Source organism: Chrysemys picta, chromosome 7, assembly GCF_011386835.1.
Source record: "Chrysemys picta bellii isolate R12L10 chromosome 7, ASM1138683v2, whole genome shotgun sequence".
Lineage (NCBI taxonomy): Eukaryota > Metazoa > Chordata > Testudines > Emydidae > Chrysemys > Chrysemys picta.
In genome coordinates, this window is record NC_088797.1 from 9888002 (window position 1) to 9912857 (window position 24856).

General features: G+C 43.8%; 1 protein-coding gene across 40 annotated transcripts in view; it reads right to left on the reverse strand.

Moving 5' to 3' along the window:
* Positions 1–24856, reverse strand: part of FOXP1 (forkhead box P1) — a 505685-nt gene that overhangs the window by 266439 nt on the left and 214390 nt on the right. The gene's annotated exons all lie outside the window — the stretch shown is intronic.

The following is a 24856-nucleotide window of genomic DNA, read 5'->3' on the forward strand; positions in this document are numbered from 1 at the left end:
CAAGGGTCAGCCTGACATTAATTAAAGCTTCATACTTACGGCACTGCACAAATATTTCACTATGAGCCTCTTCAAAAAAAATCCAAAGGAACAATATGCAAATAGGTTATTTTCAAATATAAATAAATTCACATCAGAACTCCTTACAACCTTATATATTTATTGGTTATTACTTAATTTGTTTCAGTAAAGAAATTAAAGTGATTTCTTTTCTCTAATCATTTCAGATCTCAACCAAACATTCAACTTCTGTGTTTCTTGTAATTTTCTGTTTGGAAAAGAAAAAAATCACATTATAAATCAAGATTGAAATCTTGGCCCCACTAAAGTCAATGCAAGTTGTGCCATTGACTTCAGTAGAGCCAGGATTTGACCTTAAGTTTTTCCTCTTGTTGCCAGGGAAGTTGCACGATGAGATACTTCTTTTACTAACTCTTCCCCTCCACCTTGTCCTGTCTTGGCTACTTCATACCCTGAGAAGATAATTTTGAAGAAACCCATGGCTTAGTTGTTTGGCTGATGACCATAGTTTGTTTTTTAGTGACTCCTTTTACCAAGGTTTTTATCATTCGTATTTCAGCTTTGTCTGACCTCTGTAGATAGTCTCACTTCCTCTCTCTTTGTATGATGTTGTAATGTTTGAATACAAATATAGTACTTCTAAACCAGATGCACTACTGCAACTGTTGCTTACTACGGGCGAAAAAAACAAGGACATAGAGTAAACAAAATAATGAATGGGACAGAGATGGTAGATCAGAGGACTCTATTCATCCTCTTCATAACACACAAACAAGAGGACATTCAATGAAATTGAAAGTTGTCAAACAAATAAAAAGGGAAGACTTGACACAAAGACACAAAATTAGCCTGTGGAAATCACTGCCACAACACATCAGCGAAGCTAAGAGTTTAGCAGGATTCAAAAAGGGATTATGCACGTATTGGATAACAAGGATATCCAGAGTTAGAACAGTAAACACGAAACTAGATAACAAGAATTTTGGAAGGAATATAAATCCTCATGCTTAAGGATTTAAGACAACCTCTAACTAATTAGAATTAGGAAGAAGATCAGAGGAGATTATTGCCCAACTGCCAACTTTAGGGCTTCTTTCACCTTTCTCTGAAACATCTGGTCCTGGCCTCTTTTGGAAACAGAATACTGGACTAGATGGACCAGTGATCTAATAGGAGCCTGGCAATTCCCATGTGGTTCTAGTCTCAAAGTTACTTTCTGAATTTAGTAAATGGATATGGGAGATGGAACAGTTGCACTCATGAACTCATCACTATGTAATAGCCTCATCTGCAATACACAAGAGCCAAAATCTTGAAAACTGAATTCTTATGTACACAGCAGCAGTTCAAACATCCACATACTGTCCAACTAAATGTGCATCAACCTTGCTCTGGCAGGATCACTTCTTGGAGGTGAGAAGGTAGTTCATTATTCTTGTCCAGACAGTCCTTAGTCTTCCCTACGCAGACTGCCAGCACTTTTGAGAACATGGTTTTTATTATATGGACTTTCATTGCTCTAGGAAATGGATTGAGTCCACCAAATAGTTTTACGAAGCCTGCCAAATAGTCTTCCGATGCTAATAACTTTCAGTCATTACGGACCTGGAACTGGTCAGCTGGTGGTCACAAACTCTGCGTCCTATTATCAAACCTTTGAGCCATCCAACCCCCCCCACACACACACTTATTTATCTAAGAACACGTTCACGACTGTTAGCCATTTGAGGTTCCATTTATGTTCGATGTAAAGCTAGTAGTTATAGCTACATCAAGTCGATTTCAGTGACTCCTGATGTTATTTTCAGTGGGCAAAACCAGTTAACGCATGTGACCGTGAAGTTCATCACTAAGTGGTCTGCCTCTCTATTCTGATTGGTGAATAAAACTTCAGAGAAAGAATAGTAGAACTAACTTCCATAATTTGAGAAACTGAATTCTAGAAATTCCTACAAGTCAAATAAACGACCCCCCAAAGGTCATTCGCTTGGCTTGGCTAGGCGGAGAAAATACTGTTAACTACTTCTACAAAGGATGAACATATAATCCCATTTCAAAAAAATCTTTGTATTCAAAATTACAGTCTACCTATCTAGAGATAAATATGAATTTATCATGAGCCCATATTTCTGCAACTCCCATCTCATTACTAAGCCCACCCCAGCCTTGTAGCATGCACCTCACTATATCACTCAGAAATCTCAGCTTGACATTAGTGCTAAACAATATTCATTAAGAGCGTCACCAAAGTGCAACATGTTAGTAAATCAAACCCTCAATGCTCTATTTTACAAATTTCATGGGCCACTAGGGATAATTAAAAGGGCAATTATATAAAGTTTGGTGCAGTTTTGAGAATCAAATGACATTTTCTGCTTTAAAGCACTTGATTATCTGGTATTTTTCTATTAAGACCATCTTTTGTACTTTTATGGTCAAACAGTACAAACAAACAATAACTGCTCTTTAAGAGGCTTCAATTATTTCTCTCTCTTTTTTTGGTCAATCACTGCAGACTCATTTCTGTAAATTATATTCTGAGATAGCAAACTGAAAAAATTAGACTTGTTAAAGTGGCTGATTAATATAAAATGATACTGAGCTTCAGAGGTTGCTTAAACTGCAGCTCTGCACAAAAATGGCATTGCTTTGGGTGTTTACAGTGCTGGAGTGCTGTTTGGTTTGTCGCTGTGTTTAACCACCGCTCCAAAGCTAGCAAAGTACATTACTGGTAGTAACAGCTCATGAAAAATACAGCAAAGAAACTGCTAGTGGCAGAAGCATTTAACTTTCTTGTTAGCAGCCTCCCCCATGTGGCACTTTAGCACCAGCAAGTTGTTTATTATGTTCTGTGCCAGGCAAAACTGATTAAATGGGGCTCTTAAGAATCAAAGCGTTATAAATTCATGGAAATACAGCAAGCAATAAATTCCATGGAATTAAAAGCTTACTAGTGCTATTAGCATTTCAGGGTGTTTGCATTGTTAATACTGATGTACAAAAATGATGTTCCTATAAGACAAGTTAACCCAATACAAGACATGCATTAGCTGTAATATATTTATACAATGTCCTCATTACTTGCAGCTTCCTCCCCCCTCCCCCCCGCACCTGCAATACTCATTAAATGTTTTAAAGGAAAATCTAAAACAAATCAGTGGTCCAGAGAACAAAGATTTACATTCCCTTTGAAATAAAAATCAGAAATATTGTAGGTGAGCCATAATACCTTTATTATTATGTGAAACAGGGGGACTTGAAAATCCCAAAGCATGAAACACAGGGGCAAATCTATAAGGGGGAAAGGCAAGGTTACTTCGCTCTAACAAAAGACTCAAACCTATTTTGCGCCAACTTGGTGCTGATCTCACAATTTAATGGGTAAGCCCAATGTACAGTAATATTAATACTTAAATAAACAACAACAGAGGCTGTTTTAGTCTGAACTGGTGGTCAATAAATCTGACAATACCCCTCCAAAGAGCCACAGTTTTACTCCTGGAATTTTTACTCTGGGTCTTACAATCATCATTCCATTGAAAGGACTCTGATGGCAGATGACTAACTTCTGTATCATTACCTTACTGCTGTGCACACAACACTAGAGCAAAACTGTTATTAGTTCTTCCCTTCTGCCTATCTGTTTTTAGAAGACTGGTAACTTTGCAGAGAGCATTCCTTTCAAGCAGAAATTTGGTAAAGAGGCCTCACGAGAGGGTGGCAGGACAGACAAAAGGGGAAGAGCGGAACATACTTTCCAACATGTCGGGGGAAAATAGGCCTTGCAATTTTTTTGTTAGCAGATAACATTCTGCACTTATATTGCACTTTTCCAAGGATCTCAAAGCACTTTGCAAACATTGTCCCACAATGCCCCTAAGAAAGCAAGCAAATGTTGTCTCTCTCCTACAGAGAGGGTTATCAATCCACAGAAATTACTATAAGGGTAGTTCTACAGTTAACCGGTAGTTCGGCGGCAAGCAAATCGAACTTCTGGGTTCGACTTATCGCATCTTGTTTGGACGAGATAAGTCGAACCCGGAAGTGCTCGCCATCGACTGCGGTACTCCAGCTCGGCGAGAGGAGTACGCGAAGTCGACGGGGGAGCCTGCCTGCCGCGTCTGGACCGAGGTACATTCGAACTAAGGTACTTCGAACTTCAGCTATGTTATTCACGTAGCTGAAGTTGCGTACCTTAGTTCGAATTGGGGGGTTAGTGTCAACCTGCTGCTACTGTTAGTACTTGTTAAAAGACAACAATATGCTGAGCATTCTACATCACCTCCCACTGGCACCATATAGAAGTAAAGACCGCACCAAAGAGCTCGGTTTTTATGAAACACAGCTCAAGTCACACAGCTAGAAAAATAGGGTTACCATATTTCCTCATTAAAAAAAGAGGACATTCCATGGGGCCCTGGCCCCGCCCCTTCCCCACCTCAACTCTGCCCCCTCCCCTGAGCGCCCCGCATTCCCCCTCCTCCCTCGCAGCCGCAAAACAGCTGCCCGAGCGCTACCGGCTTCATGGTTTCCCAGGCAGCCCCCAGACCTCCAGACCCTGCGCCCCAGGCCGGGCGCTTCCCCTCCCGGGCTCCGGCTGCGCTGGGGAAGCGCCCGGCCAGGGGCGCAGGGTCTGGAGGCTGCCCGGCAAACCATGAAGCCGGTAGTGCTCGGGCAGCTCGGCTTTTCAGCTACACAGAGCTGAGGTGTCTGGGGGGAGCAGCAGCAGCAGCTGCCGCAGGGAAATCCGCCTGCAGCTCGCAGCCTGCGGGAGCTGCAAGGTAAGCAGGGGACTGGGGCAGGGATGCCGGCAAAGCTATTTTCCCGGACATGTTCGGCTTTTTGGCAATTCCCCCCGGACGGGGATTTGAGGACCAAAAAGCCGGACATGTCCGGGAAAAACTGGACGTATGGTAACCCTACCTAACTGCCCCCCAGGACTCCACCCCCTACCTAAGCCTCCCTGCTCCTTGTCCCCTGACTGCCCCCTCCTGAGACCTTCCCCCCCCATCCTAACTGGCCCCCTAGAACCCTACCCCCTACCTGTCCCCTAACTGCCCCTTCTGAGACCCTCCCCCCATCCTAACTGGCCCCCTAGGGCCCTACCCCCAACCTGTCCCCTGACTACCCCAACCCTTATCCACACCCCCACGCCCAGACACACACCAGGGACTCCCACGCCCCATCCAACTACTCCCCACCCCCTGACAGCCCCCGCCCCGAACTCCTGACTCATCTAAACCCCTCTGCTCCCTGTCCACTGACTGCCCCCTCCTGGGACCCCTGCTCCTTACTGTCCTCCAGAACCCCACCCCCTACCTAAGCCTCCCTGTTCCTTGTCCCCTAACTGCCTCCTCCTGAGACCCCCCACCCTAACTGCTCCGCTAGGACCCTACCCTCTACCTATCCCCTGACTGCCCAAAACCTTACACCCCCAACCCCCCGACAACCCCCCCGAACTCCCGACCCATCCAACCCTGCTCCCTGTTTCTTGACTGCCCCCTCCAGAACCTCCCTGCCCCTTCTCCGACCCCCTGGCTCCCTTACCGTACCGCTCAGAACAGCGTGTCAGGCTCCACGCGCAGCCCGACATGCTGCCGTGCTCCCCCACGGAGCACATAGCCCGGTTCCTGCCCTCGCAGAGTGCTGCTGGGCAGGGGAAGGAGCTCCAGACTGCCGGAGCCCCGAACGTCCGGCAATCTGCGAATGCAGGGAGGGAGGGAGTGATCTCAGAGAGGAGGGGGAAGCGGAGGAGGGGCTCTCTCTGGCTGCTGGAGCCCAGTGCAAGTGGCACCATCAGGCCGGCTGCCCTGTCAGCCGCGCGCGCTCTGCATTGGGGGGGGGGGGAGAGAGGAGTCCGAACATTTACAAATTCCCCCCGGACACTATTTTTAACTCAGAAAAGCCGGACATGTCTGGAGGAATCCGGACGAATGGTAACCCTAAGAAAAAGTACTCAAAACTCCTGACTCCAAGGTTCATGCTCTAACTCAGGAGTCAGCAACCTTTCAGAAGTGGTGTGTCGAGTCTTCATTTATTCACTCTAATTTAAGGTTTCGTGTGCCAGTAATACATTTTAACATTTTTAGAAGGTCTTTTTCTATAAGTCTATAATATATAACTAAACTATTGTTGTATGTAAAGTAAATAAGATTTTCAAAATGTTTAAGAAGCTTCATTTAAAATTAAATTAAAATGCAGAGCCCCTCAGACCGGTGGCCAGGACCCGGGCAGCGTGAGTGCCACTGAAAATCAGCTTGTGTGCCGCCTTCGGCACGCGTGCCATAGGTTGCCTACACCCCTGCTCTAACTACTACTTGACATTCCCCAGAGAAGCAAAAAGCAAAGAAAACTCTTCCAATATTTAGGGGCACTTGCCATTTTGTTTGCCTCTAGCAAAACAAAACAAAACAGAATAATAGATTTTAAAACACTCAGAAGCATACTGTCCTTTTGATGTATGCATGTCCTGGTAGTTACACTTCAGAATCAAGAGAAATACCCCAACTATTTCCAGTGACTTAGTCCTTTAATCTGAAATTTTAAATCACACACACACACGAATATTTACAGCTGAGGGACCTACATGCAAAAAGTATCTACTGAGTATCTGCAGAAAATTACTTTAACATTTAAGTAGATCCAAGTTCAAACCCATTAGAGTCCAGGTCATACTGGTATCACGTCACTGCTAATGTTACACCCAAAGGGAAACCCAATATATAAAATTCCGTGATAAACTCAAGCTTTCCCACAGAGATATAGCAGAAACTCTTCCAGGTGCTGCCACACATCTCAGCTCACCAGCAGTGACCAAATGGGATCCCAATCCCAATGTACATTTACAGGAGAACACATGTAAGTTTATACAAACAGACATTTATAGATGGAAAGTCACTTGGGAAACTATCATCCCAAACTCACCCCGATACAGACACACTCAAGACCTTCTTTTCCAGCCCTCAACCTTAATGGTAACAAGGACTGGATCACTCACTGCAGAACTTATCCTTCTTCTGGTCTCTTAGGGAGAAACATGTAACATGTTGCATACCCTAATCCCCGATGGTCCCTGCCTCTCTGGATCAAGCCTTTTAGAAGGTGTCTGAGCCAGGGAGCGAAGCACAGGGGTGCTGGAACTAGGGGTGCTGGGGACGCAGTGGTTTCCATTATATACAGTGTTTACAGTTTTATTCAATGGCTTTTAGCACCCCTACTATAAACACTGTTCCAAAGCCACTGACTGAGCAGGGAGTTGCTCACATTCTTGAAGGATTTTTAGGTCTATCTGGCCAACCTAAGCCCCTAGTAATCGATGAGGTCTACTGCAGGAAAGCAGAAGATGCAGCATATGTCCCTGTTAGGAGGAAGATTTCTTAGCAGTCCTGTGGCACCGGCATCTGGAAATACATGTGAAAGAAACCAACCAACCAAACCAACAGAGGGGTGGCGCGGGGGTTAGCTGAAGGAGCATGTTTTTAACCTCTCTTCCTGATAGCAATGGGGAGCTGCGGGGACCCAGCCACATTCATCTTCATCTCTACAATAATCATTTTTAATGGCCAAGTCTTGTCCCCTCCTTCTCACCTGTGTGGCTCTGCTGCACGCACAGGGATAGAGGGAATAGGATTCGAGGAGGCTATTCAGGGGTCCCATCCTGCTGCATGCAAGGGAGAAGCCCCAGCAACAACAGAGCAGCCTCACGGCAGGGCTACTGCTCCAGGTCTGGATGGGAGGATTCCTTCCCTCACCTGTGAAATCCCTCTGTCAGACCCAGAGAGTTAGGTCTGCCATGGAGGCTGGGAGAAGGGCAGCCGTTGGCCCCAGATGAACAGCCCTTCTGAAGCTATCAACTTGCCGATATCAAAAACTCAAAAATTCCTGTCCTGGTGCTTTCCAGGACAGGACATATCAACCCACCAGGGTATGTGCCTCTGATGCACTTGGGGGGGGGTCTATCTGCAGTGCTGAGAAACACTCAGGAAAGAGGCACGGGCGGACTTGTAGAGAACATGGGGGAGCCCTGATCCCAAGAAGCAGGGCTAGGGCAGTGGCAGAAGTGCTTCAAGGCCATGGGAAGCTCACTAACGTGATAAACACATTGGAATGCCAGGATGATATGACTGCCATCATTAGGTGAGAAGGATAAGAGAAGAGACAGTAGAAAGGGGGTGGAGGGACATGCGGAAGCGCAGAGTAGGGGAGAAATACTTTTCATAATATGCTAAAAATAAATGCCTCAAAATAACAAGGAGTTAACCATTGGAGAGTGTTCCTTGGTACCAAATTTCACAGAGAAGATGCCTCCTGCACTTAGCTATGGCGAGCATGTCAGATGCCCCAGGTTGGGAGGGACCTATGCAACTGGTCCCTGATCACAGAATTGCAGCATGATCGGCTAGGCTGTGACAGAGCTGCTCCTACGGCCAACACTAAACATGCTACAAGACTTTCCCTGTTTTTTAAAACAAATAAGGAAACTCACAGCCAAAAGACAGCAATAGGATATTGTTGACATCGCAATGCAAACAGGCCAAGGGAAGAAAACACACAATAAATCAGGGGAGCAGGCCAAGTGTTTGCCAATACCTCTGCTCAACAGTATTCTTCTCGGAGCCAAAAGTTTTCTGCTGGACATCCATATTAGTCAGAATCCCAAAGTGTCCAGCATCAAGCCTAACAGAACGAATGCTCCAGAGATGAAAGCACAAATGACTGGCTTCATGCTGAAGTGACCAGTAATACTGCTATTCTCAGAGAGTGCAGGGGCTATGTTCTGTCTACATATATTCCCATGCAGTTGGAACTTTGCCGTTACCCTCACTCAAAGACAGGCTCCTACAGGGGCGTGGTACAAACGTCACCACACCAAACCACAATATAAATCTGCCAAACTGGGAACCACAACATTTGGGTTTAGTGTGATAAACTCAATCAAGGCTGGTTCAAGTAAGTTCAAACCAAAGCATTTATCAGCTGGCTTCTAGGGTCCCCATGCCGGGTGCACTTGGAGGGAGACTGGGGGCAACCAGAGAATGGGGAGAAGGTTTACCTGGAATTTTTAAACCTTAGAAAATATGTAGCGAAATTACTGCAAACCGATGTACTGATCCCAACTTATGGAAGGGTGGTGTTGCATTTGACCTAGGTATCATGAGTATATAGCACTTTTGCCTTGATGGTTATTGACACACCCTTTAAATGCAATATTTGCATGAGAGGCAGTATGACTTTATGAACTAAGCAGTCTCGTAGCCAGCAACTCCTAAGGATACATCCTGCCTCTGCTGGCCTTGGGCATGTCACTCATCTTCCCATGTCAATTTGCCCATCTGTAAAATGGTTACAATAACCCATATTTACCTACTTCAAACAGATGTAATTATTACTTGTAGAGCACAGATACTGTAATGCACACTACACAATTGAAGTATTATTACTATTATATTATTGTCATTTTCATAAAGTGATGCGGAAAAACAATTCATAATAATACTCCTAAATTAGCACTTTCCTTACATTAATTCCAGTACACGCTTTAGATTTATAAAGTATGATGTTGGAAACTTTCAATATAAAACTCAGCAATGTATGAACCCTTACTCTATGGCAATGATCAAGAGCTTTTAAAGATAACCAAGTTGCATTAATGCTAAGAGTTTTCTTTTAACCCATCTAATTTAGCATATCAGGCTCTAGGTTGGATAATGCCAGTATATACACTCCCCATCTATTGTGAAGAATTAAAAATACAACACTTTAAAGACAGCGTCATCCTAGATTATCAGCACTGATTGAATTTCATTCATTTTGTGGTCTTAGCTCACCCCTGTGGGCTGGGCGAAATTTCAAAATACTATAAAATACTATGAAAAAGTTTGAAAAAAAATTGAAATTTCACTTTTACAGGTTCATAACTGACCCGTCTCTCATATTGCAAAATTCTGTCACTTTTTAAAATCAAATGTTTGATCTAAACAGTTACAGAATATCAAGAACATTTTCTATAATAATTTCAATAAAATTTAAACCAAAACACTGATAAAAAGATAATGACAAATTTCACTCGAAACAAAAAAAAGTATTTCAAAACAAGCCAACAGTTTTTTCCATTATTTGTTTTGTTTCCTACGGCTATGTCTATTTATCCAACTAAGGATGCATCTCCCCTGCACATGTACACATCCTCATATTAGCTCTCATTGAGCTAGTGCAAGGATCGGCAACCTTTGGCACATGGCCCACCAGGGTAAGCACTCTGGCGGGCCAGGCCAATTTGTTTACCTGCCGTGTCCGCAGGTTCGGCCGATCGCGGCCCCCACTCGCCGCGGTTCGCCGCTCCAGGCCAATGGGGGCAGCAGGAAGCGGTGCGGGCCGAGGGATGTGCTGGCCGCGGCTTCCCGCCGCCCCCATTGGCCTGGAGCAGTGAACTGCGGCCAGTGGGAGCCACCATCAGCCGAACCTGCGGACATGGCAGGTAAACAAACCAGCCCGGCCAAACGTGCCACAGGTTGCCGATCCCTGAGCTAGTGCAAGTATAAATAGCTGCGGTAGCTGCGGTAGCAGCCGAAGAGACATGGCTGAGCCATATCAAGTGCACACCCAGTGGTTTCAGGCTAGTTTATACTCCGCACAGCTCAGCCGTGCCTCTGCTGGCTCTACCAGAGGTACCCCAGCTACGCTGCTATTTGTACTGGGCACTAGTTTGATGAGAGCTGGCACAAGTATGCATACTGGAGCAGGGAAATCACATCCCTTGCTTATAGTGTAGACAGAGTCTAAAAGAGCCCTTCCTCTCCTCCTCTTCCCCAACAAAAAGCTTTTTGTTCAAAAATTTTTGAATAATTACCATACCAAGGTTTGCAAGTTTTTACTATTAGCTTTTGAGGTGACAGTGGGTTGTAGAATGGGATTATTAAAACCCTTTTTTCTACGGTTGACAGAAAAATATGTTGAGTTTGCACAACAGACAAAGGCGCTGTGTCCTGTGTAAATAAGTAACTGCAGCATTTTCAGCATACGGGCGGTTTATATGACCCCACCTTCCCTCTGAAGCATCATGAACAGCTTATCTAAGCTTAGTCGGAGGCCTTTTTAGTTTTCTAGACCACTGATCCAATAGTTTTTTGTAGCATCGAGCACACAATATAGTAGTGGACTAAGTCCTCATGTTCCAAATCAATCCTTCTGCATGCTACCAATACAGATAAAATAATTTAGTGATTTTAAATTTGTATGAGGCAGATAATAGCCTCAAAATTGTCAAGTTAAAAAAAACAACTTTATTTTAGTTAAAGGTAAAGCTTTAGCATTTTTCTGTCAAATGCCATAAGTGATGTACAAATATGCCAACAAATAAATAAATACGTATTATTCAGGAAATACATCTTGAAGTTTCAGTTTTTCTGTGGCTGTGGAAGTCTGTGTACTTCTGCTATGGATGCTGCCATTTTCCTGCCAAGTGGCAGGAGGTTTACAAAATTAGAACAGGAAAAACTCATTCAGCATTGAAACCACTGGGAAAAGCTAGGGATTGTGAAGACTAATTAAAAACATGTATTTCTAATGTGGTCTATTGTTAAGTGGCATTCAGGAATTTCAACTGAAAACAGATAGCATGCACCTCTGTAGATAATCTTCAGAGAGAAAAGCAAACACGTTTCCTCCCTTAGGAAGGGGGACTGTGATCCCCGTCTCTCTTTTTTCAGCCTGGTACTCTGAGATCACTACTGGAATCTAGGCTGGTGATGAGCTCAGACTGCAGGACTGGTGAGTAAAAAAGTCAAACAATGGAGCAGAAGAAGTAGGGAAAGGGCAATAGCAGCGATTAGCGAGAGACCATTTCTCAGGGTCAGAGGAGACAGCAAAGTTCTGTAACTTCATCCAAAATTCCTATAATTGTCTATTTTTAAAAGTCAATAAAAATAAAACATCACCTGAAAACCGGTCAACCTCTAGTTCGAGCTCTTACATGAAATCAGCACTCAAAATAGAGCATTGAGTGTGCAACCAACTCTGTAACAGCAAAAATATCCAACTTCTTGCTTGTAAGCAAGAAAATGTCAGCCTGCACGGAATAGGTGATTTTTATTTCTCTCTCTCCTCCCCCCCCCCCCCCGCCCAAACGCATAAAAGCTATTTCTTGTACAAAATGTATGCGTTTTGATAAAAGTCTCATTCATTCTGAAATTTTGCATATCAAACTTTTTTTTCAAGAAAAACTAATAAAAACCACACACACACACACCACACAGTAAGAGTTGACCAGATTGAATATAAGAACCGTCATACTAGGTAAGACCAATGGTTCATCTAGCCCAGTACCCTGTCTTCCAACAGTGGCCAATGCTAGATGCTTCAGAGGGAATGAACAGAACAGGCAGTCTTTGAGTGATCCATCCCCTGTCGTGCATTCCCAGCTTCTGGCAAACAGAGGCTAGGGACACCATCCCAGTGCATCCTGTCTAATAGCCATTCAGGGACCTATCCTCCATGAATTTATCTAGTTCTTTTTTGAACCCTGTTGTAGTCTTGGCCTCTGGCAAGTTCCCAATTCCCATATTTTAAAAGCCCATGGACAAATTCCCCGCTGGTGTAAGTGTATTCAGCTCTATTGGCATCAGATGCAAAACAGAAGTCCTGACCCACTGTGGTCTTTTAACTACCCCAGTTGTTGTCAGCCCTGGCCTGCCAGGGCAGTGGCCTCCAATACCGACCCTCTGAGGTTTGGCAGGTGGGGGGAAAAAACGGACTTTCATATGAGTTGATGTGGATGAGTGTTTGGAAACCAGGTTTAATGGCACATACCAGAGCTGTCTGTTTCAGGACACTATGTTGGGCATCATCACAAGAGGGATAAGCATTATCTGTGAAGTTACTAAGCTTAATATGCAATAGTTAAGGATGCTGTAAAGTTCCACATCATTAAACGTGGAGATTGAGAAGTCCGCCTGATTAGCCTGCAGACCTTGTCAGGGATGATCTGCAATTGCAGACCTCAAACTCCACAGGCAATCCGCATGTAACCTGACCATTTAGTAGTTTTTTTGAATAGGTACTATTCCCAAAGCATACAAACTCTCCAGGTAGTGTTACCACGAAGCTATGTTCTTTAAGCCAAAGCTACTTGGCTTAAGAAGCTTATAAACTTCACCAGCTATGTCCATGGTGACTAATATCCTTGAATCAACTCTATTCATTTTACAAAACTAGAAACTATACCGTGTGTTTTTGTGACACTTCTAAGTTGCTTGAACTAGACAACTTAACTAAAAGACCTTACAAACTAGTACACAGGATAAACCTACAGAGTTTGTAATCTCATTGGAGCAACTTTATAAAAGCTATTGGGGTATTTATAAACTCTGCAAAGTATTCACAGGGCTCTCAGAGGTTCGAGTTTTTTACGGAATACATTCAAAATTAATTCCCCTGACATGTCCCAGATTTTGAAGGACAAATGACCAAAATAAATTCAGCAGCTCCTGGCCAAGTCGTTTTTGACCATCCAACTTTCAAAAGAGAAAAAATAACGAGGCCAGATTCTGCTCTCAGTTGCAGCAATGCAAATTAGAATAATTCCTTTAGCTTCAAAGCACTTAGTCTAATTAATATCAAAAACTTTCCTCCAAAATCTTACTCTGAGAGGATAAATGATTTTTTTTAGTCTGTTAAAGGAAGATCAATAGCAGGCTTGTGGAATCTCACTCATAGTCTTACCCTATCTGTCTCACATAACTGACTTCGCAGACATACTTACCATTCTTACAACTTCTGTAAGACCTCTCACAGGGCTTATAATGTTCTCCAAACCAGAGCTCTCAGAGGTTCAAAATGTTCTTAACAAGTAACTCCAAAATCAACCACCTACGCTTCTTTTAAAAAATACAACCAAGTATGCCTGGGCACCAAATTTCATTGAAGTGTAAAACCAATTTGCGATTTCTGGGCCAAATCAATTTTTCAGATACGTTTTCCAAAAGAACATATCTGGATACTTTTCAAAACTACAAAATCCACCAAATATTTTTAAGCTCTCCAAATTAAAAACATACCGTCTATTTACAGGAGTCAAACTTAAAGAACCGCAGTAACACCACAAAATCCCCCAGCATAAGAATAAGCACAAGACATTTTATACTAAAAGAACTTTTCAAGTGAGAGAGGGGTCAGATAGGTACTAAAAAAATTGTTTTACCACCTAACCTACTGATTTTATTTATAGGCTTTGTACTATAGTGTTTTCGATTTTCAAAGACTGTTACCAATATTATCGAAAGCACTGCCTACATGTGAAAATTCCACTGGTGGAACTGTTCTATTATCAGAAGCTACTGTACCTGTGCACACAACTTTTCTCCCATCAATGGGATTAACTAATCTTCACCATCCCGCAAATTAGGTACAACAGATACAGTTTTATACTACTGAAGTAGTAAGGGTAAAAACAGGGAATCCTCTATCCCTTTTAAAAAGGGTGCATAGGAGGGCTGAGGAGGAGGAAGTTGACTTTATACACAAAAGGCACCCAATCCATCTTTCTCTTTTGAGGGGGAAAAAAATTGATAAAAAACAACTTACCAAATTTCAGCCAGAATAGATTCTAGAGACCAAATTAGAAACTGATGATATTAATGGTTTGTAATGGAAATGATGTCAGAGCCTTAGTTACAAATGTTCAAATGTTTGTGCTCTCAAAATAAAAAAGTAAACAGTGAGCTCAAAGTCAAATGATTATTCTGAGCAATTACGCAGAATTTGTACAAAGCACACTGGAAAAAAAAAATGTGGGCATGAGAGGTGAGACACTCCCAAATTACAATTCACTGGCTTACAGGGAGAAACTCTTCAGAATTTAACATCCTGGATATGGTGACTGTAGCTCCGGCCATCCAAGGTAGAGAAATACGCTTTCATGTGTGGGAATCACAAATGTGGTCGGGCAACCAGTGCCAAAGAAGTCTTTTTTTTTTAAATGCCTTGGCTTTACTAGCTCGCAAATGAAGAGGGTGGTGCTGTAATGACCACTGACGTCACTGATATTGTAATGCTGCCACTGTAACATAACGCTGCTACAATAAGCTAAAATAAATATGCCGGGAAGACATGCTTCTGGGTTGGTGTAAGGCAACAGGCCACTTCAGTATTAAGAGGCGATCAAAGTATGCCATACTTGACGAAATCTGGTTTCTGCAATAATTTCCCGATCCAACTCTGGACCTCACTGCACGAAAGTGGATACTGCACTGCATTCTTGGAGACAGGCTCCAAGCTTGCAAATCTACAACGAGTCTTTTCCTTGTCGTCAGAATCAGGTTTGAGTATGCGTTGAGTAACGTCTATACTGGATATTCAAGTCCATCCTCCCATTTGCTCTAACGTATGGCCAATCTGTTTGTGCCATGTGTCCCAGTTATAATAGGTTTGTCGCCTGGCACAGTTAAAGGACAAGAGCAAGGCTTTAGCACAATTCATAACACAAAGTTAAATCCTGCATATGCGGCAAAAGGAAATGTAACTGTATATATAGTATAGATGGAACTTTACTTCCAACTACCTGCTCTTCATCCCATAACTGGGTTTGGGGATAAGAAGAACCAACTCTGTCCTACGTCCACCACCTGGGACTCCTGCCAGGCCAAACCAGAATGCAGGTTCCCAACTTAGTATCCAATATGGCCCAAGAGGAAATAAACCAGCAAACAGCATAGCTATGTAAAACCAGCTCTTTCATCTAAACTACAGGGCTACGCCAATGTGCCCATGCCCTCTAACTCTAATACAATTTTTTTTCAAAGCTGGTACTACACAGGCATTAAATGTACTGTTCTACCAGAGCCTGCTGCCTACCCCCTAAGTTGCCCCTAGAGAAGCTACTCTGCTTTGCCTCCTCCCCTCCCGCATCAAATTCCCTACTTCCTCCTCCCCGTCTCAACTGCATGCATCAGACCTCTCTCTCTAGAGGGTACACACACCTTGAGAGACATTTTCCCTACTGACCCCAAATATGGGTGCATGTAGATAGGAATTAGTTCTCCAATCCAGAATGGCTCACCCTGCATTACAACTACCAGCACAAAATGAACACAAGTGCAGTGGTGCTGGAACAATTTTTATAGTAGGGGTGCTGAAAGCCACTGAACAAAACTGTAAACCCTCTATATGATGGAAACCACTTCAAGCCAGGGGGTGCTTCAGCACCCCCAGCACCGCTAGTTCCAGCACCTATGCATAAGTGGCGTACCTACTACCCATGTCCAACCACAGAGCAACGACTGGCATAAGAGGTTAAAGAGAGTCCAACAGCCTCCAATGAAGGAGTAAGAATGTGCTCTAACTTTTTGTCCATGGCCTTTAAAAAAAAAAAAAAAAAAAAAAAAAAAAAAAAAAAAAAAAAAACACTCTTCCCCAAGCCAGGTGGGCTTGCTAGGGGGGCAGGTCTACACTTAAAACACTGCATCAGAGCAGCTGTACCGCTATAGCACTTAAGTAAAGACGCTCCTACATCGATGGGAGAGTTTCTCCCGTCTGCATAGTTCATCCACCTCCCCAAGAGGCAGTAGCTATGTCAACAAGAGAAGCTCACCCGTAAACATAGCACTGTCTACTGGAGGGTGGGGGGAAAGAGAATAGGTCGGTATAACTACATCGCTCAGGGTGTGGGTTTTTCACATCCCTGAGCAACGTAGTTATAAATATGTAGGTCCATAGCATAGACCTGGAGCTAGTTTTCCCTGCTGCATTTTGTCCATCTATGGCAGCCAGTTGTGTCCTGAATAAAAAGTCCTACCTATCCCTGCAGGACACACCACCATAGAAGCAAAAATGTATTGCCTGGACTAATGCATCTAATATTATTTGTTTTTAATGACAGAATGGACTTTGGTTCACATCTTGTTGTTCATATGCCTAGTTTCATCAGGTTCTCAGACACGTGACCAGTCAAGTAATACTAAATGAAGACCAATCATCTTTCTGGATTTTTGATACATGCAACCATCTCTGATCACTGCAAATAATTTGAAATGATGATGAGCCCATCAAAGAGTATGCATTTCAGTCTTAACATAGGTACTGAAAAGTAACAGTTTGGCTAAAGATCAGAATAATAGTTTCTCAATCTAGAGGCATATGCTAACCACCAAGCCACGACGCTTCATTGTGTGGTTAATATTACAGATTTGAAATGGGATGATGGTAAATTGTAAACCTGGAGTAATGCAAGCCACCACCTGGTAGATACTTGATAAGGGCTTAAATAAAATACATTAGAGAAATGGAAGAAAGACTGTAGAATTAAATAAAGAACTCACTAAATCTTGTCACCTTGTTCACTTGAGTAGCCCTGTTGAAGCCAAGAATGATTTGGCCCAAGAACAAAATATAGGAGGATCAGAACCTGTTATTTATTATCCTACAAACTGAGAGACATGTTTTCCTACTAGACCACTTGCAGCATTGTAATATATAGCAGTAGTTTTCAACCTATGGTTCACAGATCCCTGGGGGTCCACAGACTATGTCTAAGATTTCCAAAGGGGTCTGCTCCTCCATTTGAAATTTTTAAGGGCCCATCAATGAGAAAAAGGTTGAAAACCACTGATATAGAGAGTAGTGGGGAGTGGGGTGGGCAGGAAGAGCCAAAAGTATACAAACAAAACATGTTCTCACAGTCCTCATGAGATCATTAATGCCAACAGATAATAGTTTAGAGAGAGAACTCCTCTGAGAAATCTTTGAAGTCTTCAATACAGCATTCCAACAGCTAATGCTAATGAGATTTGTTCAAAAAACTTTTAAAAACTATTCCAAGATGCCTTCATTTATTTTATGAATCTTCTTGATCAAATGGCTTCAGAAAAATCACAGTTCTACTCATTTCTAGACTAAACTCCTTATGAAACTAGGTACGGATTTAAATTAGTATTTTGTTATCAGAGGAGTGCACTGAGTCTGAGCTTGTCCATCCGACAACATGCAGCTGTAACATAGCTTCTGTAACTACAGATTATAGAGATTCAAATAAACACCCTGAATTCCACAGCATCTTTCATCTGAGGATCTCAAGTACCTTACAATTACTAATTCTCACAATATGTCTAATGACATTTAGCAGGAGGTCTGTACACCCCATTTTAGAGATGGGCACACAAACCAGTCAAATTACTTGACCCAAGCTGCACAGAGAGCTAGCAGCAAATTTGAGAATAAAAACCAGGAGTGTTAAATGCAATTTTCCTGTGCTAACCACTACAACACACTGGTCTCTGACTTTTCACACTAAGCAGTATAGTGTATATAGGCACCAACCCAAAAAGTGGCCATCCTAGCAGAGAGACAGAGAGAGAGAGAGAGAGAGAGAGAGAGAGAGAGAGAGAGAGAGAGTGTGTGTGTGTGTGTGTGTGTGTAAGCAAGAATCACTGGGAGGCTTCGTCGTGTAATGATCAGAGCAAAACCACTGGGAATCAAGACTCCTGGTTTCTATTTTCAGCTCTGCCACTGGATTTTCAGCCTGACCATAGTCATTTGACTTCTCTGTGCCTCAGTTTACTAATTTATAAATCTGTATGTACTAATACACGCATTCACTCACTCGCTGTCACACACACACACATATGCACACAGGGATATTGTATCTTTGCTGTTTCATAGAGTGCTTTGAGATCCTTAAGTGAAAGAAGCTAAGCGCTAAAGCGAAGAATTACTCTTATAAATTCCAATATTCCATAGTCACCACTGGTCCCTATTGTTCTGTGCATGGATCTCTCCCTACCTGTGCAGCAGGTGGGAGCAGTCACTTCCATAACAGCCTACCCCCGGAGGGATTGGGGAGCCACACACAGGAAAGGGGAGAACCAGGGCAATGAGTGTACTCGGCACATCATCTCCCCAAACCTGTAGCAACAAGGAACCTTTGCAAAAGTTAGCATATTTTGAGGCTGTCTGAACTTTTGCACAGAGCCCTGATTATGGGAGCTCTGCCGACAGCTGCCAGCAGGGGAAAGCACAAGAGGGATGTATGGAAGTGTCACTGTGCCATGCCTTTGTTACACATTCTGTCAGGGAGTGGCTCTCTCCTGACCAAACAAGCGGGTGGGAACTCTAAGAGAAATCTCTGGCATCCTACATGAGGGGTTATTTTCCATAAAGAAAAATGGTGTGGCCTATTTTATTATCCAGTGGAAAGAAAAACCTTTTGGCTCATCTTTATGCCACACTTAAGGGGACAGAAAAAAGCTAGAGCAGCATTTATTGGTTCTGCCCTGTAGAGAAAAAAAATATATAAGAGCACGAACTGAGCTCAGACCCAAAGATTAATTTGTTGATTGTCTCACTGGATCCTGAATTACAAGCAGCTACAGTTTTGTTATCAATATTTAATCACCATTTAACTCTGCCATGCATTAAGAGTTGAAATTTTAAACTAAGTGTAACTTTGCAAAATCCTTTTGTGTTGATTTTTTTCTCGTTAGGGGTTTTCTAAAGGATACTATCTCTGCTATCTTGAAAGTCTGCATGTACCTTTTGTTATCAATAATGTACAACTTTAGTAACATGTTTTTGCACTTTCCAATTTTGCAGCATGCAAGCTATTCCTGACTTACAATGCCCACTGAATTTGTTTGATTACCGAAAATGCCTTTTTGTAACATTTAAACAAATGACTACTGCAGGAAAACTAGTACTATTGAGCATATTTCTCTATAAATACATTTCCCTCCCCCCCCCTTAAAGGGAAAAAAAAATCAATATTTTAACTCCGATTCTCACTTTGAAGAAAGCTGGCTCTGGTTTGTAAAGCAATTTAATTAGACATTATGATTAATAATGTTAAATAAAGGAGAATACAAACATCTGAATTGCGAAGGTTTAACCATCAAAACCCTTTACTATGTTTATTCAGTTATTTTTGTCACTGTGTGCATTCTTCAGAGCTCTCACAGAAAATATCTAGAGCAAAAAAATCTACTGCATCACCCCTGTCTTCTCATCCGAATTTGTATGCCTGAGACCAGATTTCCACGCAGTTCTGGGAAGTAGAGCCCATACAACTGTTCTTGAAGAAGTGAAGAGCACTGCATTGTGAATGCACTGAGCCACTTTAACTACTAACACAGAAGATGGGATTCACCTGAAATTCAGCAATCAAGCAGCTGAGCTCCATTTCAAATCAACCAAAAACCCTTCCCCCCCTTCTTATTTCAGTGGCACCACTCTAGCTAGGACTCCGTGACCATTTCCATTACAAACTCCTCTTCCCATGTTTTATCATCTTTGCAGTGTCAATTCCCACCACGTTGAAACTCGATCTGCAACTTGTCAGACCAGGTGTCAATTGTTTTGTATTTATTTTATATTGTGTAGAAACAGAGACCAGTTCCGCTGCCACTGAAATCATCATGTAAAGTCATGCCATTGGCTTCAATGGAAGCAGGACAAGACCCATAATTGGCCACGGAATCAGGTACTCCACTTGTGCATGTATGTACTGTAGCTGATCACTGAAACAAACTACAAAGGGAAAAGCCAGTTACCTGTTCCCTAACTGGTGCTCTTTGAGATGTGTTGCCCATGTCCATTTCACATTAGGTGTGTGTGCTCGCCACATGCGCCGGGGCCGGAAATTTTTCCCTCAGCAGTATCCGAAGGCAAGCGGCTCTGGCACCCTCTGGAGTGGTGCCCACATGGTGCGGTATAAGGGGCACCGCTGGCTTCCCTGACCCTCAGGTCCTTCTTGACGGGAACTCCGACAGTGGGGAAGGAAGGTGGGTCATGGAATGGACATGAGCAACATCTCTCAAAGAACACCAGTTACGGAACAGGTAACTGTCTTTTCTTCTTCAAGGGCTTGCTCATGTCCATTCCGCATTAGGTGACTCCCAGCAGCTCCCGTGGAGGCGGGTAGGAGTTCACAGCTGCGCAGATTGTAATGCAGCTCTGTCGAACCCAGCGTCGCCTCTGGACTGCTGGGTGATGGCATAATGAGACATGAACGTATGGCCCGAGGACCATGTCGCATCTCTACAGATGTCCTGGATCAGGATGTGCGCCAGGAAGGCCGCGGAAGACACCTGTGCTCTAGATGAATGGGCCCTGACGATCGGTGGCAGCAGGACCTTTGCTAGCTCGTAACAGGTCTTTATGCAAGAGGTGATCCAGTTGGAAATCCTCTGCAAAGAAACCGGAAGGCCCTTCACCCTATCCGCTGTAGCGATGAAGAGCTGGGTTGATTTACGGAAAGGCTTGGTACGTGCCAAGTAAAAAGCCAAGGCCCTCCGGATGTCCAGACGCCTCTCCTCAGCAGTCCTGTGCGGCTTGGGACAGAACACTGGCAGGAATACATCCTGGTTCACGTGGAAGGAAGATATCACCTTCGACGGGAAGGCTGGGTGGAGCTGCAGCTGGACTTTATCCTTATAAAACACTGTGTAAGGCAGTTCCAAGATCAAGCCCTTAATCTCTGAGACTCATCCGACATCCCTTGCCACCAGGACATCCCTGCCACCGACATCTTGCCGACATCCCTGCCACCAGGAAAACTACCTTCCGGGACAAGTAAGAAAGAGAGCAGGAGCCCAGCAGCTCGAAAGGCAGGACGGTGAGCCTGAAGAGGACCAGGTTAAGGTCCCACTGTGGGACACGGGCCCGAACCTGTGGGTAAAGCCTCCCGAGGCCCCTCAGGAACCTGATAGTCATGTCAGGAGAAAAGACCGTCTGACCTTGGATCGGCTGGTGGAATGCAAAGATGGCCGCAAGGTGCACTCTGATGGAAGAATGCACCAGTTGGTTCCTGCGCTGGTTCCTGAGCTGCAGTATGCACTGAAGAATGCGAGGGAGAATTACTGCGCTCTGACACCCAGCGGGAAAGCCTTGTCCACTTGGCCAGGTAAATTAGTCTTCTGAATGGCTTCCTACTTCCCAGGAGGACCTGCTGGACCTCCTCTGAACAGGTACACTCCTCCGGGTTCAACCACGGAGCATCCACTCCAAGAGGTGTAGGGACGCGACGTTGGGGTGTAGGAGTCAACCGTGATTGTGTGACAGCAGGTCCAAACAGTAGGGAAGGTGCCAGGGAGGGGCCACCGCCATGTTCATGAGCGTGTGGAACCAGTGCTGGCGAGGGGAAACGTGGACACTTCCGCAATGAGGCCTGTCAGGGCCTGAAACCTGACAAACAGCAGGAATGCTCTCGCCCAGGTCGATTCAAGCCTGGCCCCAATTAATTCTATCCTTTGAACTGGAACTAACATGGATTTTTTGTGGTTGACCAGTAGTCCCAAAGAGCAGTGACATCACGTTGGACCTGAGCCTTGGAGTTGCCTTTGACCAGCCAATCATCGAGGTATGGGTAAATCTGGATGCCCTGACGCCTGTAAGAGCCCCTGAACCTCCTGCTCGAGAAGACTCCCTGAGAAGGGTCCCTGAAGTTGATGAAGGCCCACCTCTGTGTCCAGGCTTCCAGGCAAGGAACAGGGTGGGCTGCATCACTCGACATGAGCCGAGGCCCGACTTCCCGATGGGGGAGATGAGCTGCCTGGCGTGGGTCTTAGCTCACCCCAGCCCTGTCCTTCCCCTTGCGGGGAGTAGGAGACCATCCTCCACCGGCCTTCAACTTCTTGGCCGGAGCCATGGACGGAGATCGGTGCCGGCTTGCTGATGGCGCAGCACTATGCACCGATGCCGTGGCGCTGGGTGCTGAGTCGGACCTTTGCTCCGGGGCTAGAGGGAGCGCCGACTCCATCAGGAGCGCTCCGAGTCTGATCTCAAGCTCTTAGTCCTAGGTTTAAAGGACTTGCAGATTTGACGCTTATCACTTATGTGCCCTTCACCAAGGCACCTGAGACAGCTACTATGCAGATCGCTCACGGGCATGGGCCGTTTACAGCAATCGCAGGGGTTAAAGCCTGGGACTAAGAAAACTCGAAACTACTGCTAAGGGCTAACTAACTCAACTACTAACTATGTATACTAACTTTACAAGAACTCTAGTTCGTACAAACAAAGCCTAAGCAATGCTAGTAAGAGCAGCGAACGTTCCATGCACCGTCACTGGTGGCAAGAAGGAACTGAGGGTCGGGGAAGCCAGCGGTGCTCCTTATACTGCACCATGTGGGCGTCACTCCAGAGGGCAGCAGAGCCGCGCTCCTACGGATACTGCTGAGAGAAAAACTTCCAGCACTGGTGCATGTGGCGAGCACACTCACCTAATGTGGAATAGATATGAGCAAGCACTCAAAGAAGAAGTGGTAGATTCTCCAAGAGGTCTTCAAATCAAGTCTAGATGCTTTTCTGGAAGATGTGTAACAACAAGTTGTGCTTTAGTCAAAACACAAATTACTGGGCTTAATACATGGGGGAACTGGATTAAATGTGATATGCAGGTCAGACAAGATGATTTAATGGTCCCTTCTGGCCTTATACATTGTGATTCTTACTCATTGAAGCTACTTAGCGTTACATGATGTTTGCAAGAGGACAAGCCCAAGCATGTGTTATGCCATGGCTACTGTAATACAAAGTATCTTTGCTTTTGCAGAGATGTAGGTCAGAAACTTCAGGTTAGTTTAAAACATTGCTTTGTACTGCAAATAGTATTCCTAAACTCACATAGGTCATGTAATATGATGTCTACATATTGCAGCATAAGCTCTTCTTTACAAGCATACTGTAAAGCATGAGGGGGTTTGATGTATCCCAGTGTGCAAAGATTTTCGTTATGCATCAGGCCAATTTAAAATCAAACCAAAAGGAGAAACAAAACAGCTCTATTCCTTGGACTGTGAGCTTCTCAGGGCAGGGTCTGCCCTGATCAAATGTCTGAAAAATACCTAAGACATCCTAGGCACCCCTTAAGCAAACAATAATAATATCCACATTCCAAGGGAAGGCATACCGTGTTGCTGACATAAACCACAGGAACAGCCATAGATTGCAATATTCGCTTGAACTCCATGAATTTCATCCTGCCTGAATAGATTTTTTTTTTTTTTTGGCAACAAAGAGCTAAAGAACACATTATCCATAAATCTATTTTAATTTGAAACAGAAGAGAATGCGTCGGGATTTTTTCCTTAACATGTATTTTAATAAATAAATAAATAAAAATGGCTCTAATTCTTTGATACATTTAATCATTCTGTAAAATTCTAAATTTAAAATGAAATCATCATTTTATATTCAAAGAAGGTCAAGAGAACAGCACTGACATCACAGCGAACGGCAGCCACCGTTTAACGGTTACATCAGTGTTGCTTGTTGCTATGGTGCTTAACCGACTATTAATTTCTGAAAGAAGGTGATTATAAAGCAGCCATATGAACCTCTGTCAGATGACACCACTTCAATACCAAACACTGACATGTGTTACTCCTGTCTTCTGCAAGTTAATTTTATGAATCACTACTTTTGTGATGTTAATATTCCTTTCTAACTTTAAACTTACAGAACTCAACAAAAAGAAACGCAAGGAGTTAAGGAAGAAGTAAAGGATTTTCATATTGTTTTTAAAAAAAGAATGCTTTCAGGGAGCTGATTTTTTTTTGTTTTGGTTTGGTTTTGTTATGCCCCAAAAGACCAAAAAGCATGTATTTCAACTGTTACAAGAATAAGAAGTAGTAACCAGATTAAGAGCCAAATTCTGCTCTTACACTGTTGTGTTAGCCCGAATCAAAGCAGCCATAATACCAATTTGACCATCCCTCGGGATTCATCTTATGTTATTGAATCTTCAGCTGGCTAGGAGACTGAAGCAACTCTGACACCCCTCAGAGGAGTGGGGAGGAGTGGGGCATCTTTGAGAGAAAGAGGGCATGACATGATTCCCAGCTGCAAGGAG